Source organism: Tympanuchus pallidicinctus, unplaced genomic scaffold, assembly GCF_026119805.1.
Source record: "Tympanuchus pallidicinctus isolate F22 unplaced genomic scaffold, pur_lepc_1.0 scaffold31, whole genome shotgun sequence".
Classification (NCBI taxonomy): Eukaryota; Metazoa; Chordata; class Aves; order Galliformes; family Phasianidae; genus Tympanuchus; species Tympanuchus pallidicinctus.
In genome coordinates, this window is record NW_026294749.1 from 2,830,040 (window position 1) to 2,849,165 (window position 19,126).

The following is a 19,126-nucleotide window of genomic DNA, read 5'->3' on the forward strand; positions in this document are numbered from 1 at the left end:
CTGGAACTGTTAAAATAGAAAAATAAGTTCGTATAGCAAAGCAAAATGCAGTAGGAGTTTGGTGTTTAACCGAGGGCACACACAAGTACAGCAGCTTGGACTCTATCAGCCTCGGTAGAAGGAAGATTGCAGATGCAGGTTGCACAGTCCTTCTTTGCTGCCATTTGGAGGAAGGGTAAGATTTGGGCTGAAGGGCTGGTCAGACCACCATAACTGCAGTAGAGAAGGTCTGGATATAAAATAAGACTTAAGGATCTGTTCTCATGGTACATTAAGAAGGTAGGAGCGTTATAAGATCTGTTAAATTCAAGCTGACAAAATATGTTCCATTACAACTCCCCTACCCCAGGCTGGTCCACTCATAATTTTCTGATTATTTACACTAAAGTTTTCCATGCTTGGTCTTTTTCCAAAGGTAAATTTCATCGTTGGGTTTTAGCAGAAATCCTGCTGCTGGTGCAGGGAGCTGGTATCTTTACAAGTCATCTGAATTTTATTATGGAGTTAAAAAAAAAAAAAAGGCCAAAGTCTGGTGCTCGGAATGAACAAAAACTGTCACTAGTACCAAGCACAGTTGAGCTTTTCCAAGGCAACATGAAGCATATGTTGCTTTTGTTCCGTTTGGCTAAGGTCAAGAATGAACTAATTCAATGTCTGGGCCGGTTAGAGAATTACTCTTTCTCCACACGGAACTGTTTTGAATCTTGAGCTATGGTTCAGCGTTGTTGGTTTCATCATGTGATGGATCAACCCCACAATTTAGTAGCAGCCTCAATAGTCCAGAGACTATACAAGCTCTCCTGGCAAAGTTATGCAAGAGCAGAGGGTTATTTTGTTTTGTTTTGTTTAATGGGGCTGTAACCTTGCCAAATAAAGAGGCAGACTACACGTCAATAAGCGTTTTTTTGAACAGTAGAGTTTCATTGAGATCACAACAATCTTCAAGAGAACAGATCTTTTTAAAAATTACTTTGGATAACATGTCTTCTTGGGGTGTTGAGTTACAACAAAGCTCATATATCCATTATATAGCCTTAGATAAATCAGAAATTTGGCCTGAGTTTTGCTCTGCAACTTTCACAGAATCACAGAATCACCCGGGTTGGAAGGGACCTCAAGGATCATGTAGTTCCAACCCCCCTGCCTAGCAGGGCCACCAAACATACACATTCAGATCAGGTTGCCCAGGACCCCGTCCAACCTGGCCTTGAACACGTCCAAGGACGGGGCATCCACAACCTCCCTGGGCAGCCCGTTCCAGGGCCTAACTACTCTCCTTGTGAAGAACTTCCCCCTAACATCCAACCTAAATCTTTCCTCCTTCAACTTGGATCCATTTCCCCTAGTCCTGCTGTTGTCAGCCCTTCTGAAGAGTTTACTCCCCTCCTGGGTGTAGGTTCCCTTCAGGTATTGATAGGCTGCAATGAGGTCACCCCGCAGCCTTCTCTTCTCCAGGCTGAACAAGCCCAACTCCCTCAGCCTGTCCTCACAGGGGAGGTGCTCCAGCCCCCTGATCATCTTAGTCGCCCTCCTCTGGACCCTTTCCAAGATCTCAATGTCTTTCTTGTACTGAGGGCTCCACACCTGGACACAGTACTCCAGATGGGGCCTCACAAGAGCCGAGTAGAGCGGGACAATCACCTCCCTCTCCCTGCTGACCACCCCTCTCCTGATAGAGCCCAGGATCCATCAGGAGATCTATTTTGAAAAATAGTTTCAACTTTTTGTCTGCCTCAGAGAGGACAAGAATTAGAAATGACCTAAAAACAGATACTACATAAAGATAAAAAAGTTACTGTTGTCATTTTAGAAAGATGGAAATTTATACATTATTAAAACACTTGTTCATTTTTTTTTTTAATTCTTACTATTGTTAAGTTAGTAGTAATGAAGATCTGTAACATAAGAGGAAAATAGAAAACTAAAAGAAAGAATTTGTTTGGCTTAAAAGGAAGAGGAAGGTGTCAGACAATTAAATATTTTCTTTATGGTTCAGTCCAAGAAAAATATTCAATAAAGTCATATTGGTGATGTTCTCCCCGGTAGAAAAATTGGAGGTAATTCTGCTATCATTTCTCATTATTGTCTACTATTGCATAAGCAGCAATCCAAAAGTGCTTGAGTAGGTTCGTACCCAAAGCAAACATCAGTATCCATCTTGAAAACATTCCAGATGAAACCAGGGTCGTAAAACAAAATGGAAAGTTGACGGTTTTATTGTGATGAACGTTACAATCAAGTAGTTATCTGATGGATCAGCTGCTTTTTATGATCCATGATGAGAAATGTAGCTGTCATAAGAGGAATAGATTTCTCATCATAAAACTTACCTCTGTAATTTCAGCACCTGAATAAGTGCCGCCTCAGGTGCTGATTGTGCTAGTAAACACTGTCTGAAGAATGATTTCCCCATCTGTTTCTCCTCCTTCCATTCAAATGTGCAGTTTGGCAACAAGTGTTTTTCTGTAGCTCCCTTTCCTTCAGCAGCTGGTGCTATTAGAGATCTCATATGAGTTGGCTGCAGTTGGAGAGCTGGTGATGCAGGAGTTCACCTGAGGAAAGAGACATCTTTGCAAGGTATGTGGGTCAGTATTTCTGTAGACATCTGGTAAAGCAATCTGTCATTGAGAAGTTACCTCTCTGGTGAAGCAACGTACTTCAAATCACTGCTGCCACAGAAAGGGGCTGAATTCATGTATGTCATATAACGCAGTGTAATTAGTGAGAGAATAGCTCCTAACTTATGTAGGTTCCTTGGTTAGGCCTTTGGCATCCAAATGGATGTCTAAAATTACAGCTTTCAAACCCCTACTGTCTTATTTATGTATGACACTTTCTTTATGAGAGAACACAAGATAGACATTTGAGGGCATAGATTAAAATATCAGGTCCCCAGAAAGCTGTGGTTTCACTACAATCCATAAGATTTCTTCTGTATAAATTGCCTGGATGTTAAAAGCAAGGCAACCTCCTCATCTAACGTGGTGACTGAACCATAGGAGCAAACTTTCCTCTCAAATCTGTGCTGCAGACCCCCCTGTGTTTGAGCGAGGTTATATGTTTCAGAGTGCTGACAGACACTATTACATGTTGTCCCTTGTTCACCTCAGTTCCACCAGCCTCTGAAAGTTCTGTGCATCCCTGAATCTCTCTGCCCTTGGCAATTCTGCTGGTGAGACTCCCAGCTGGGGGTGTGGTTTAGCTAAAATGGGTGCTTTTCACCAAAATAATAAATTATTCCTATACTACTGTCTGAAGAGGATGGATCTGGAGCCAATTTAGTGAGCATAAGTTACAATTGACTTTGGAAGTAATAACTTACACTTGGAGCTTTCTTAGATGTATAGCCAAAGAGCTGTCTGGCTGCATGTGTTTTTACACATCTTTCAGCTAAATTAGAAATCCAAGTGCAAAACCTAATGCTCAGAGATATCTTAGAGATTTGTGGCCTTCCCTGAAAGACTTTGGGTCCATAAACTAGCCAGAGGGTCTCCTCCTTTCATATACTTTCCTCCTCGTGTGTGGGAAATTGGTAAACTGGAGTTTATTGTATCTGAATTAATGAATCTGAGTATAATTTGCTTCAGTCCTGACAAACTGTGTTGGAAAGCTGATTAGTGGTGGGAGCAAATTTAACAGAACACCTGCTCCACAGGTGGGACCAATGATTGAACTGTATATATTAATGTGTGGGGAAGGTAGAAAAGCTGTAGGAGGGCATTATGGTGGGCTGGGGAATAGGAGGACAAGGGTGGAGCTTTTATGTGACTGGGCAGGCAAGCAAGCAAGCAAGCAAGCAAGCAAGCAAGCAAGCAAGCAAGCAACAATGAAAAGGGAAAAAAGTGTAGTAGAAGAAAAATCTAAGAGAACTTTGATAAATTGAAGATGCTGAGAATATCCAAGAATGCTCATTCTAGGGTATAATGAAGCTGCGTATGCATCCAGTATTATCTGTTCACAATGAGAAAGAAAAGCTTACTGCAAAGCCTGATATCAAGGAAAGAATCTGCTGTTGAATTTAGGGTCTTTATATCAAGCTAATAAGAGGACTGAATAAAGGAGGCATTGTAAAGAGCAGGAATGACAGCAGTTGCAGATAGTTTATTTTGTTTTATAGTCAAATTCATGAGTTTAGCCTCTTGGGATGCTACCAGCAATAATGATGAAGGTTGGAAAGCTTGGATGTATTTAGCCTACTCAGCACCTACCTGGCCAGGAGTGGGAGTTTGCATGAGGACGTGCAAGTGCCTCCTCACCAGAAATGGAAATCTCAAAACAAGGTATTCCTCTAGATAGGTTGAGCAGGTGTATTGAATTGCTGGCATGCTTTTAGTACACTGGTCACTGTTTCTGAGAGAAAGCTAAACACATTCCATCTCAAATAGAGAAAGAGAAGCTCTTAGATTTGTGGGAAGAAGAGTTTTATTTCAGGGAGATGATGAAGTATATATGAGGGAAAAAAAAATACCCAACAAGAGCAAGAACTGTCTCTAAATGTGCTTTTCATATGTGGATTTGAATGTGTTAAATGTTGTGTATGTTCTTGCATTTATTTCTTTTCTTATGTAGACAGGCACAAGTCTTCACTATATTATATTCATTGTACTTTGTCTAATTCATATGCATGCAAGACAGACCAAGGGTAAATTGAGTTGATTGCATCTTTTTGTTAGATATACGAATAACCATTCAGGATGTAAAGCAGTTGAAAATGATACTCTTCTTACCTAGTATTTGCATGCCTGCTGGCATGAAGCATCATATATTTCACGTGGATCCTGCAAAACAAGAACTGCTTTTGAAAAATGCCCTGTTGTGTAGTTGATTGTTTTTATATGTGATTCCCAGAATTGCATGCTCAGTTCCAGTAACCACGTGCACAAAAATGGCTGCAGCAAAGTTTTCAGGATTTTTAATAGTATGGCCCAAAACCTCAGTGTTCACTGCTGTGTTGTTTTATGCAGTTTCTTGTAAGATAACTGAGATAAACATGAGATCGGTTGTTGGCTGTTCAAACCAGAGGAGGCATACGTGTACATGTGTGGGGCTACAGGACTGCAGAATTTTTGCTTTAAATATTGAACTTGATAAAGGGAACTAATGTACCAGAGGAAATATAGTGCAGCCAATGGCAACAGTTCAAGTAAGCAACAAGCAGCTTCTGAAATTTTGCATTTCCAGTGCATGAAGCTTGAACTAGCAGTGTCACAGGGAAGGATGAATCTTTGCCATAAAGCTATTAAAACAGGCTGCAGTAGTTCAGAGAATACTTAATTGGTGTTTCTCTTCTTTGCATATCACTTTTCTCATCAGCTCTAATACTTTTTTTCCTCCTCAGTAAACTTCTTTGCCTTAAAGGACTCATGAAGGAAATAATTAAAAAGTACAGAGAGGAAAACTGTCTGAGCAGAAGAGGCAGAAATCCAAGGTGCTTAGGGAAGTGCCTCAAACACTGTTTTGGATTATTAATTTTTTTCTTACTATTATTTTATGGTGTTGTTTATGTTTAATTACTCATGTTTTCCTAACCCGTGTGACAGGCGTAATTTGAAGAGCAATAGTAATGATCAAGCTGTGGAAGTGCCAGCCGCTGCCTACGTGCTCAGGCAAGCATAGAGCAAGCAGTGTCATCTCTTGATCAGATCTGAACTTCTTTTTTATGTTGATGAAAATGATCCTGACTGTTATTATTTAAATGTAAGTGATGCCAAGAGGCGCTATAGGAAGTCAGAACTCACTGTTCACTCCCTATAAGGAATAGTAAGTTCATGGGACTTCACTGCAGTATGTGCTCTTCAAAGGTTTACTTTCAAAAGATAAAATTAGTTTAGTTGGATCTTTCTACTAGAAGCTTCCAGGCGGCCCATCTATACCAATATAACTCCTTTTATTATCAGTGGACAGTGTCAGTCTTAACATTTTCAAATCAAACCACAAGATCACAGACATTAGTAGTGTCATACACCGTGTGCTAGCGTATTGTGAATCTCATTTGGAAGCAGTAGTACCATGCTGGATTGGGATTTTCTGGTTACTACACCTTTGGGTTATTTCACGCTTCAGTTGTGTGGTACTGCAGTGACACACTGGAGGCAGCACTGCTGAACAGATGAGAGGTCATCAGAGCATGAAGTCTTCTTGGGTTATTCAAATAATACATGGAGGTAAAATTACTAATTGTGGATATCTTGGTAATGGTTTGTAAAGGTTGCTGTTGCAATACGTTTGAAGGCTTTCATACTTCTCTTTTTAAAAGTGCATTGAATTATGCACTGCTAAAGCACTCCTTCCAGTACCTAAAGGGAGTCTATAAACAGGAGGGGAATCAACTCTTTAAAAGGGCAGATAACAGCAGGACAAGGGGAAATGTTTTTCAGTTGAAGGAGGGAAGATTTAGATTGGGTATCAGGGGAAATTCTTTATTATGAGAGTGGTGAGGTGCTGGAACAGGCTGCCCAGAAAGGTTGTGGATGCCTCGTCCCTGGAAGTGGTCAAGGCCAGATTGGATGGGGCTGTGGGCAGACTGGTCTGGTATTAAATGGGGAGGTTGGTGGCCCTGCATGTGGCAGGGGGGTTGGAGATTCATCATCCTTGAGATCCCTTCCAACCCAAGCCATTCTATGATTCTGTGAAAGCACTTTGATGGTCCAATTTCTCTTGGAGTGAAAAGGAAATCAGGGGAAAACAAAAATGCTGCTGTTGGCTGTGGCATCAGTGTGCTGCAGGGTCCTTCCATGGAAGTGATATAGTGAATTCCTGAAAGACAGTGAAGTGGAATAAGTTTATGTTCCCTGAAGCCAGGCTATCATGAAAATTGTATTACCTATTACCTTTCTCATTTATTTTGTTTTCATAAACCAGAATGTTCTGGAGTCTCGTGATTGCACATAAATCTCAGTTTTTTGACACATGAAGTTTTTGCTCTAATGTAGTATTTGAAGAGAAAGTCTTTGAAAAGAAGAATGTTAAATCTTTAGAGCACAGGAGACAAGTAAGCCAGTAAACTCTTGAGTTCTATTACTCCCAGCTCAGTTATAGGGCCTGGAGGGGAAAGGTGGAACAAGCAATAATCATTTTATAGCATTACTAGGGTAAGCATTTGGTTTGAATGAGAGAAGCTATAGAATAAAATCCATGGACATAAGTAGAAATGGCAGTTTAGACAAGCAAGGGATATGAGATTGAGTAATTCACCTACTGTGTCCAGGTGCTGTATGTCCACTCATCCTCAGAGCTGTTTGCTGCTGAGGGTCTGTGCTCACCTCACAAAAGCAAGGACGTACTTGAGGCAAATCACTTTTGGCCAGATGCACTGTGACTTGAATACTTTGGCTGTTCAATCTGTAATAAATCACACATTTATCAGACGGAAGCAGTGGGATACAGCCTGGAGGCTCTTCCCCTCCCTCACAATCCAAGGTGTTGGATAAGTCTCCAAATCTTCGTGCCTCTTAGCTTTCTAAAATGGAGGTGGCAATGTGTTCTTGCCATTGTAATGTCATTACTGTTGCTTGATTCTATAAAATCTGTATTTTTCTTCTCAGTAGGTCCTCCAGTCATTGTAGTGCTGCTGTGGAACAGCTTTATTTTGTCTTAATGGTATTATGTCCTCTTGAAGTCTTGCTGAGGTTACAAGTGAAATAGCTGCCAAGATATTTATCTAGCTTTCTTCAGCTGATGGTTAGATTCACAATAGCTACATGACAATTCTGTCATTCGTGGCTTTATGTGTTCACGTATATTGCCTGTTAGGTTGAATTACATCAAACAAAGTAAACTAAACCACAGGGTTTGTCTTTGACTTGCACTGGGAAAGAGCTGTGAGCTGCAGATGGATCCTAACAGGATAATCAATGAGGCGATACTTGACTTTGATAGATTTCCAGAGAAAAGACTGCCATTTTTGTGCTCGTGCAGTGTAAAAAGGTCCCTTACCTGGTGTCCCTGTGCTGCCAGTTTGAATGAAAAATAGGATTTCTTGTCTGAGGAACAGCTCTTTCTTTCGTAGTGAAACTTGGCAGAAGACATACTGTGTGAATGGTCTCATGAGACACCTTCCTTGTAGGAGAGTGATGGATGAGGCATCTCACGTTTTATACATAATACTGGTGAAAGCTCTGGGCTATTCTGAGCTTGTGCCTATTACTGTGTGTGTCTGGGTAGCTTGCTTGTTCTTTAGCTGTGGAACTAAAGGAGGTTTAGCAAGTAGGGCAGGACCACTAGAAAATGCTAACTTTATCCCTTCTACAATGCTTATTCATATTTGATTGCTGCAGGGTGAAATAATGAAGCATTTTTTGGTAACTGATCAAAAATTCCTTTCTTGTTTAATTGAAGGTGTTTAAGCTTAGAAGGTCACTGAGAGGACAGATTTAAAGAAGTGTTATTTGCATTTGGTGATGCTTTGGAAAGAAAGAGAGCATATTATGCATGCTTTTAAAGTATATACGATGAATGTGCTGCCAAATCTGTGGAATTTTATAGGCAACTACTGTGAACATCAGTAGCAATAAATGAGTCTGGTTTTACCCCTACAGAAACTGGCACTGTAAGCTTTAGGAGATCTTTGTGCCTTTTAAAGCTTATTTCAACAAAGTTTCAGCTCTGTCAGCAAACCTCTGCTGTGTTAGTGGTACTTTAAATCGTCTCCCAAACCCTGCAACGTTCTGCACAGTATTCAAACCTGAGCAAAAAGAAAGCTGGCACTTGTGTGTGCTGAAGAACCACTGAAAAAGGGACAAGTCTGTAAAGATACATAGAGAACACCTGGAAAAATAATGGAAAAACATTCAAGGGAAAAGATCACTATAGCAGAAAAGAGGAGGGCAAAGTCTCATTGGGAGGTGATGCATTTTGAGGGTAGATGAGAGATGATGAGGGAACGCCAGCTTTAAGAGAGTGTTTGTAAAGAAGAGAATGATGCTCAAAAGAGAAACAGGAGCTTAAATGCAAGAAAAACTGGGAAAGACCCCAGATTAGGAAAGAAAAATGTCTGAAAGTGAAAGGAGAAAAACGACATTTTCTAGAACAATAAATGAAAGGAAATCTAGTAGGAAGTTGTTTTTATTAACCAAGATGAGAGAACATACAATAGCAAACTACCAAGAATGTTGTGGAAAATCCAGTTATTTTTCCAGTCCGGACAAGAAGGACCTGTGACCATTGACCAGTAAGAGCCCAAGGCTCAAATTATTAAGCAGCAGGATTTGCTGGAATCTGCATTTGTTCAGATACTTAGCAATCTACTTCCATCGCAGGCAAAAACCATCCTGAACAGCACATGGCTCATATGCTCATATCTCAAGTGAATGTCATGGAGCCCTGCTCCATGGGGCATCATCTCTTTGCACAGCAATGTGATAGCAACCCTCCACTAGTCTTGGTGACAAAGATGTGCACCCCAACTGTCTTTCGTCCTCACTGAAAATGGCAGTATGCACAACATCTAACACAGATAGCCAAAAGCTTCAGATGCTTTGCAGGGAAAATGAAGTGAACATGCTTCACAGTTCATTCTGAGTGACACTTCTTGGGGTTTCAAAAAAGGCAAGAGGAAGAGAAGTCTACCTTTCAACCAGGTTTGTGCTTCCGAACTTCTAGAGGCTGCAGTGACTTGCAGAGCATCCTTTCAAATTCTGTAAGATACCATGGCAATACTCAGCCCACGTCCCTAACACATTTGCAAGAGACTGTGAGACAGGGCAGTGGGGAGCATGCCTGTGTTTGCAGCGATAGCTTTTTTTCATCCATAAAGGAAATACTCAGCTGCCTACTTTGCTTGGACTTAACAGTGGCCAGTGTTTTATCTTGGGAGTCTAGGTTGAATACACATGCAGCATAGAAATATATTTCTTTACAGACAGGAAATGCAACAGGCTTTTAATGGATAAAGCATGAGTTTGAAGCATTAAATGTGACCTGTTTTGTTGTGTGCCAGTACCTGCAAAGGGTTATTCTTTGTAGTGTCCTACTTGGACTCAAACACTAAAGCTTTCATCAAAGTAAATCTGATTATTTTGCACATGGTTTTCCTGAAAGGATGTTATGATTTTCTAGATGTTTGGTGGCTGGTGATAAATTAGGCTTTTATGATGTCATGTGAAAGGCCGCTGCTTGGACTTCCTTCTCCATCAAGTGTGCTGAAGAATACATTTGGGATGTACTCAGATTCAGAAATGATCCTACCTTGTTTTATAGTAACCCTTTCGCAGTTCATTGTTGGCTTTGTAAGTGGAAGAGCTTGGGCAATAATTTCATCAGTTTCACAGACAGAAGCCCCATGGTATCCTGTCTTTTTCCATGGGTAACAAAGCCTCAGCTCATGAGCTCCCTTTAAACCTTTCACAGGTTAAATTCTTCCCATATATTGTGTCTTCAAAAGGGTTTTCAATTCTGATGGGGGTTTTAGTGAGAAATTGGAATGTGGTCAGTGGTTGGCGGAAGGTGATGTGCCCCATAAATTAGGTCAGGTTTATGACTGTGCAGAGGGAGGCTGTTTCTAGAAAAAAAGCCAGCAGTTAAGGGCAGTATGATGCTGATAGCTCAGTTCTTCACCCCCTTAGTCCAAGGGAGGGAGTATTTACAACAGCAGGTTTTTCATCAATGAGAAATGACTAACTGCTCCATGCTAAGTCTTTCATGCTTGTTAATCTGTACTGGGGAAGAAGACAGGAAGAGGGAGGTATCCATCCCCTCTCTGTCCTTTTCACCCATAGTCTTACTGTAGGTTTCAGAATGGCAGAGGTTCATACATCGCTATAAACGTGCCAGGAAGGGAGCGTCATCTCCTGTCAACCCTGATTCACAGAGCAGTGAAATGAGCACTGAACGCAGGTCAAATAAAGCAATTGCAGATCATAGGTGAGTTAGAGTTTTCCAGTGACATGTTTTTTAGATGAAAAATGACCTTTTGGAAGTTAATGTAACTTTATGTTAAAGGACCTTGACTTTCTTGAATATTCTTAGGGCTAGTAAAATCACCAGTCTTCTACACGATAGAGAAAATCACACTCTGCAGTAATAATATTCTGCTGATCACTAAATTTCTGCTTAATGCTCTGAAGTTACATAGATAAATATCTGTAAGTAGAGTACGTACTCACTGTCCTAATGTTTACAGGTTTGTTGCTTATCTTCTGGTATTCAACTGGCAATGAAAATTAAACCGACAAACATATAATTTGTTATAAATGAAGTGTCTTTTCAGAGGAAGCAGAGAAGAAACTAAGTAACCTAGCAGCACGGATTTGTGGGGTTATCTGTCTTCCTGTTCATCGCAACGTGTCAGTCAGTGAAGACAGCTAGCCTGGGGGCCATATTCCTCTTCCAGTCAGAAATGCAGCTATTACTGCACAGTAACCCTGCAGAAATCAAACAGCTTTACAGGGTGATTTCCCAATGTTTCCAATCATGTAAAAAGTAAGGAATGATGAGAATAATGATTGGATTAATGAACAAAACTGTGAGAGCTGCATTCAGTAATTCTAAAGAAGCAAAAGCCTTCCAAGGCCCAGAAGTGGCAGGGAAAAGAGGAGAAACCTTCTTCTTCACTATGTTGCAGCTGATCTCTACCCTCACAGGTCTTGTTTTGGTGACATGAAGGTCATGCACCACCATTCTCTCTACTGTCTGACTATGCAGCTTGGCATACGACCACCCCAGCACCTCAGCTGGAAAGAGAAAATGCATGAACGTTTCTGAACTCCATCATTACAACGTGGGTTATTCAGGGGCTTCTTTATCCACAAGTTAGCATGATGAACACAAAGGGCAGCTCACACCTCATTTCCGACCAGCAGCTTCACTACAGGGCAGCAACAGCCAGCAGGTGTTGTACTGTCCTTCACTGCCATTTTCAAAGAGGGACTGCATTTTAAGGGGCAAGAGGAATAGCTTGGCTCGTAGTAACATGTAGCGTGTGATAATTATTTTCTATTTTAGCAAAATGCTTAAGGTTTTTAACCTGTGATTAATGTTTTTACGTGACTGCATGTGCTGTATCAGAATTAGTGTGTTAATATACCCAGTGCTAAGATCTGAACTACTGTCAGACTGAATATTGGAAACTTCTCTGAAAGGGTAGTGAGACACTGACATAGGCTGCCTGGGGGGGAAGAGGGGTGGAGTAACCTTCCTTGGAGGGGAGACATGGTAAGTGGGCATGGTGGCGTTTGGTCGACAGTTGGGATAGATGATCTTAGTGGTCTTTTCCCACCTTAATTATTCTATGATTCTGTGACTATGATCTGTACAATGAATAGCAGAAGGAGTGGTTTATCCTTCTCCTTCACTCTCGTAGGCGCTCTGCTTATTCACCAACAAGTTCCTGTAAACTAAGAGCGACCTTATTATCTGAAAGACCTTCTGCAGAGCTGTGAGCTGAGGTTACAGCTTTGCTTCCATCCAAGCTGGGAACACCTTCCAGGAATCTGGTGTTGCTTTGGGACAGATCAGGAGGAGTGTTTTGCTGTTCCCTGCTTCTGGGAGCATCCTCCAGCCTGCCCCATGGCTGGTCCTAGAAAGTAGCCATAGCCAGGCCTGCTGTAGGGTGCTTCACTCCTGATTCAAGGCAAGTTAGATCCATTACTGCCTTGTAGGGGATATCAGGCTGTAAATCAGGAAGGGTGTTGTCTGACTCAAGGGACAGCACTGGCTGAGATGTCTTCTCAGGCTCTGCTTGGCACTGAGACACAAGGCCTGCACATGCTCTCCCCAAGCCGCCTGCCATGCCAGCCTGCTGCAGCCTTGCTGCCCCCAAAACCTCCATGCCTGACCACGAGGCTGCCACAGCCCCGGGCCCAGCTGAGCTCTACGTGCTGTGTTATCGGTGCCGGTGGGTCGGGCAGAGCTGCGCTGATGGAGCCAAGCGAGGCGTCGCTGCCTGCCGCCGTTTGGCCCCGCTGATGGACGGTGCTGCCGAACTCCGACTTCCTGAGCAGGCCAGATGGATTGCTGTTTTCTTCTCGTCTCTTATCACCCCTGTCATTGCAGGACAGGCCTGGCCTCGCTGCAGTTCATGCTGATAGGCAGCGGTGAAGTGGAAAAGGCGCGGGAGGGAGGGGAGGAAAGGGATGTAGGGAGAAGGAGGAGGAGGAGGGAGACGATCTCTCTTGCTGTTATTATCGCCCTGATGTTTATTGCTGCACCAAGCTCATTTGCCTTAACCCTTTGGAAGCTGGTGACACTGAAGATTATCAAACAGATAAGGTAAAACCGCTGCTCTAACACCTGTGGAAAAGCAGGGATGGTGCCCAGGTTGTACAGACAGCGTGGCTGCGGTGGCCCCTTGTGCTGGGTTGCATGCCCTGGAGGTGCCCAGCGCCTGCAGCCTGCGAGGGCCCTCAGAAGCGCAGGTGCCCAGCGCCTCACAGTGTCAGCACGGCCCTCTGGTTTTCCTCTCCCTCCCCTTCCTTTCCCCTTGCCATGGGTTTATTAAAATCGGAGCTTTTCTGAGCAGGGAGGGGATTTGTGCATGAAAATATGCGGGGGGGGGGGGGGGGGGGGGGGGGAAGAAAAAAGCGTGCCTCTTGTTTTGAGTGATATTTTGTTATATGTGAGTCTCAACCTATCGGTTGCTTTTTGCCTTTTGCCTTTTCCTGTGGTTCTTTGCAAACAATGCTGTCTTTCTGCTAAAGACTGCTGACCCAAGAGTGGAAAGCAGTCTGTTCATGCTGCATTAAAACAAATTTAGATCAGGAACCAAATTCACTGGCATTCCTCTATTCCCTCGGCACCCTGGCTGCTCCACAACTTTGCTTTTCTAAGAACAGAGGAAAGAAAAAGTGAAAACGGAGCGACACATTACGGCTTCTCTGCAATTCCTGAAGATGTTTACTGTGTTGTCACTAGCCTTAGGCATTGCTCATGGATGTGTTTTCTCTCCACTCTCCTCATATTTATTGTGGTGATAGGAGCCTATTTCTTTAAAATTGCGCATTTTTTTTCCCTGTTACTATAGATATTATACCAAACAGTACCCTTTGCAGACGTGGAGCCAGAACAATCTGTGCTTGCAGAGCAGGGCCCACAGCCCAGCAGGCGCAGTGCTTGTGTCTGGGACTCCTTCAGGGTGCTGGTGAGAGCTCAGCTCAGCTGGGCACTGGGTTCTGTACCAGCAAGATGCACGTTTTCAGGCTCTGCAGCTCCTGTCCAGTGAGGTCTGGTTGCTTTTCCTAACAGCACACTGGGAACAGCTCAACTGAAGTCACAACAACTGCTCTCTGTCTTTGCATCTCTGTTGGGACACAGCATCCCAGGGCCTGGTGGCAAGCAGGGAACTGGAGAAATGCAGGCAGAACTGGGTGGTGAGCTGCATGTGCAGCCTGCTGTCCGCTGCAAGCACTGTAGCAAGGCTGTTCCCCTGCAGCAGCAGGGGGAATGATCTGCAGCAGAGGCCCAGGAGTACAGTGCAGCAATGCTGTTACTGAGACGTGCTCAATAAAACTTGCTGTGAAAAAAAAACGCTACAAAAAGAGCACGAAAGGAGGCATTGCTTCATAAAATGAAGTTTACTGAGATAAAAATGCGAAGCTGTAAGCTAATGTTGCTGGTTTCAAAAGTTGTTTATTAATTTTTCTTCTAATGGGACAAGTTAAGGGAAGGGTCTTAAGTAGGAGACAAGGAAAGTAAAAGATAAGCAGCATTTGCAGGAGATGTTTGCCTCTATTCTCTTGAAATCCTTCTTGACAAAACTCCTTGAGGAACAGTGCAAGACTAAACACGTAAGCCAGAGCCTGTGCTGAGCTGGGTCTGCACTTCGTACTTGTGGGAGCTCTGCTGTAACAAATCATCTTCCAAGCAGCCTTGCTGATTGTGAACCTAACCCTGGCCACTTTTCAGATGCAGTAAAACTGTTGTGTGCTTAGATCAAGTCTGTTTATTTTTAGAGGTAAAGCCTTGTCTCTGCCGCAGCGAATGGAGCTGGGCATGATTCCATCGCAGGTGTTTTCTGAGGATTCAGTCTGCATTTTATTCTGCTGTAGCAGCGAGCAAAAGCTGGCTCTCAGTGCTGGCTTAAGCGAAGCAACGTTTTAAAGGCAATCAGCTGAGCTGTAGCAATTAAGGAAACCTTGGATTTCTTTCAGGCCACACTATCTCCTTTTTCTCACATTGTCTTGAAGCTTTACATTTTCAGCTAAGGCTAATTGAATGAGACAGTGATGCATTGTACGCTGAAACCAGATCAATCACTGCATGACTCAAAATAAAAGCAGCGATGACACCCAGAACAAGAGCTTGGGAAATGTGATATTTACATCAAAATATTCTACATTTTTGTCTCATGGCTTTAAAACCTAATTTTAAAATGCCTTGATGCTCTGCATAACAAATTTCTCCCTGCTTATCTGTCTGTATTGGCATGCGTGCATTTGGACGATGAAACTGAATCATAAAAGCAGATTTAGTAATAGTGAGGTATGTTCTATGCAGTTAAGCAGCCTAACGTACAGTTGTGTTTTCCCCCTTCCTTCACTTTAAATATTTACCTGGATGCTGTTTCCAACTCTTAGACAGCTTCCAGGCAAAACTTGTCATAAGTATTCACTTATGCTAACTATATTTGCATGGAAAATAAGGGAATGTTCCTTCCAAAATGATTAACCAAGAGTGAAGACTTAGTTTCATCTTTGTGACCTGAGCACCGTAAGAGCAACAGAAAGTCTTAACTGGTGTTTTCGGGTATGCAAACTCTCAGCTCAGTATCTAAATCCCTTGTGAAGTCAGAGGGCTTTGTTTTCCTGTCAGTACATAAAGTGCAGCGCTGTGGACAAAGCTCTGCTACGGGGGCACAAAGCACAGAGTGCAGTCATTCCATCATTTCCATGCCACACGGGGATACCGGCAGCCCGCGTTCAGCAGCAGCACCCAAAAACTTCCACAGCTTCTCCAGTGACAGCTCACCTCTTCTTTCTTGGCTGATGGCACCTGCAGAAAGTGGAGCCCCAACGCTGCAGAACCTACACACTTTATAGATCAGTGTGCCAGAGGTTTTTGGAATATATATGTATATATTTTTGGAAGCCTGACAAACGCATCTCTGGTTTCAGTGAAAGGCTGGGATAATATAAACAAGCAGTCACTCTGTTCCAAGAGGAGCTTTTTGTAATATTCTTATTTTATTGTAATTACCTTATTGTTTTCATATTATGAGCTACTTGTAGAAAAATACAGGAAACACGACTGCGATACAATCCTTTAATCAGGAGTAGCTTTGTTCCAGTCTTCATTTCTATTCAGTGTTGAAACCTCGCCTAACAAGAGCAAAACCAAACCTTGAATTTAGATGTAATACAGCGTTAATACTGTGGTATCACATAGCATTTTATCTCTGGACACGAGAACTTCTGTAAGAGAACCTTTTAAAAAGTTTATAAGGGTTTTTCTGTGCACAAGGTGTTTTCAAGTAAATCTTACTACAGAGTAGTGCTTCTCAAAAGTACATAAACTTCTTCAAGAGAGCCACTTAAAAATCTTTTAACCTGAATCAGCTGGGGAATTTGTATTATCATATATATTAAATCTTCTCTTTTCTCCCTCTCTTTTTTTTTTTTTCCTTTTGCTCACAGATTATGCCAGAATGCATTTACTACATCACTGTTAAAGCATGAGAGCTTTTTAAGAAAAAAAAATCTATTTTTTTTAATACGTGAATGAATTTAATACACTGATTATTTGTCCTACCCCTATGTGTAATCCTGTGCTCCAAATCATTTTACTACTGATTTCAAATCTTCCTCCCCCACATTTTATTTTGACCTATTCAGTAGCCGAATGCTTATGTTTTTGAATTAAAGACTGGAATTAAGGTGTTGGTTTTTTTTAAATCTGAACTGTTTTAACAAAAAGCATTTGTCCAAGAAAGCTAAAAGACTGCTCCCAAGCTGCTCGAAAGCAGAATGCAGCCACATACAGCGAGCAACGGCAATTTGTTTGCTTGTTCCTGGTCCATTTCTTAGCTGGGAAAGCTGTATCCTTGATAGGATCTGATTCAAAGGATATTTTTGCTACAAAGATTGTGGATGTGAAATTATTGCTTAAACAGCATTTCCAAAAATGAAAACAAGTTTTATGATACGGCTTTTACGACTTAAAACGAGGTGGTATTAAAACGCAACTTCTAGCTCGTGGCTCGAATTAGAACTGAATAAAAGGCAGTTGTTTTCATAATGAAATTATTATTTTAAGAAGGATTTCCTTGTTTGCAGGCACATACATACACACGTACTAATGTGAACTAAGCTGAACCCCAGATAAAAGGCATACCTCTGTGAGTGCGTTAGGGCCCGATCCAAATTTTATCAAAGTTAGTGGGAGCCTTTCTCATTTCAAACCAGATTTTGCAATCCATATTCACACGACCCTCTGGGGGATCCCTCAAGCTGACATGGTTTTACATGACTTGGCCCCAAATGTCTGCGGCAGTTTCTAACAACCCAGTGCAGGGCTGCAGTAGGAAATCATTTAGTCTAATTTAAGGAAATCACTGCACTTTTATTTTCATATCATTTTGTTCCTATGCATCCATTTGCTCTTTTCTGAAGGCACACTGGAATGCTTTCAGCGTAAAGACTGAAGTATTACAAATACTGCCTGGAACAGCCTCAGCAGACGTGTTTGTTCCACATCCCCTTCTGCAATATTTCCTTTGGTGGATTTCCTCTGCTGCTGGAAGCGAGCTGTCTAGCTTTCTGCAACACAATTACAGAGAAGAATTTCCTACATTTTACTGCACAGGATGAGGTGATTTTGGATTTTATCACAACCTGAACCACACTTGCACAAAAGATAACAGCAGCAGGATACAAAATCCAATGTGCCCATCAACTGCAATGTGTCCATCACAGAAGGGCCTGGGTTGAAAAGGACCACAACACTCATCTAGTTTCAACCCCCCTGCTATGTGCAGGGTCACCAACCACCAGACCAGGCTGCCCAGAGCCACATCCATCCTGGCCTTGAATGCCTCCAGGGATGGGGCCTCCACAACCTCCTTGGGCAACCTGTTCCAGTGCCTCACCACCCTCTGAGTGAAAAACTTCCTCCTAAGTCAACCCCGATGCATCCATCAGCCCCACCAGTGGGCACAGTGTAGAGAAGGAGAAGCCTGGCCCAGGTGTAGGGCAGAGCCTTGCCATTCTGCCACCATCAAGTGGAGACTCCTCAAGTCGAGGGCAGTGGCAGCATTCAGCCTCAGCTGTATAGTTCTGTACTAAAGTTTGTTTTGTTGCTCCCTAAACACATGCAGATATAATTTTGGTCTTTACTACAGAGAAACTAAACTTGCATGGAGAGATGACACTTTATTAGAAACCGTTGCATACAAAGCAAGTTGCAAAAGCCAACTGGGTATTACAGGAAGATGCAGTCAGTTCCTTCGTCTTCATTTAGAGATGCAGTCACAGGAGTTTTCTCCTTGTTTAATGTTGCTAGTTTTGATGACCGGTTGTGGGATTGTTTTGGTGTGGTAGCACTTTTAAAAGCACTTAACCAGTGAGGTGAATGTGAACAAAGTCTTGTTTTCTGTAACAGTTTTGAGATCATTTATTTTCATTTATGAGGTGTTCGGACTTTTCTTTACATGGAGATGCTGGAAATTCTTAAGAAATTTAGATGCAGGCAATTCAAAAGCTGGCTGTTGACTACTGCTGCATGTGGTTACCCATATTCACAACAGTCTTTTAGCATCATCTGTCTGTGATCACATTTTTATTTGAAAGAGAACAGTTGTCATGTTTGCTCTGTGATTTACATTATTTAAACAAGCAGGGGGAAAAGGAATTTGAAGCAGCTCATTCAATAGCATGACTAAGATGTATGACAACTTATTATAAAGCATTCACCATTATAAGGCAGTAAGGCACATACACAAAAACAAAGAATAACTCTTTTGCTCTGAAATAGCCTGGTGAAAGGATGCTGCCTCCTGGTGATTTATAGGCATATGAACTTCCACAACAATTACATCTTAAATATTTTGCCCTCAGAAGGCAGCCAGCTCTGAGAGCCGTGCTCAGCCCGCGTGGATGTGTGCATCTCACCTGGTGCCCACCGACCACTGGGTGCTGCTTCTGAGGGTTCCCCAAGTTTCCTTCCTCAGACAGGTTGTGTCTGGAGGGCTTTGGGCTGC

General features: G+C 42.4%; 1 protein-coding gene across 1 annotated transcript in view; it reads left to right on the forward strand.

Moving 5' to 3' along the window:
• The window catches only part of GMDS (GDP-mannose 4,6-dehydratase), a 389,872-nt gene that overhangs the window by 369,364 nt on the left and 1,382 nt on the right, over positions 1-19,126 (forward strand). The gene's annotated exons all lie outside the window — the stretch shown is intronic.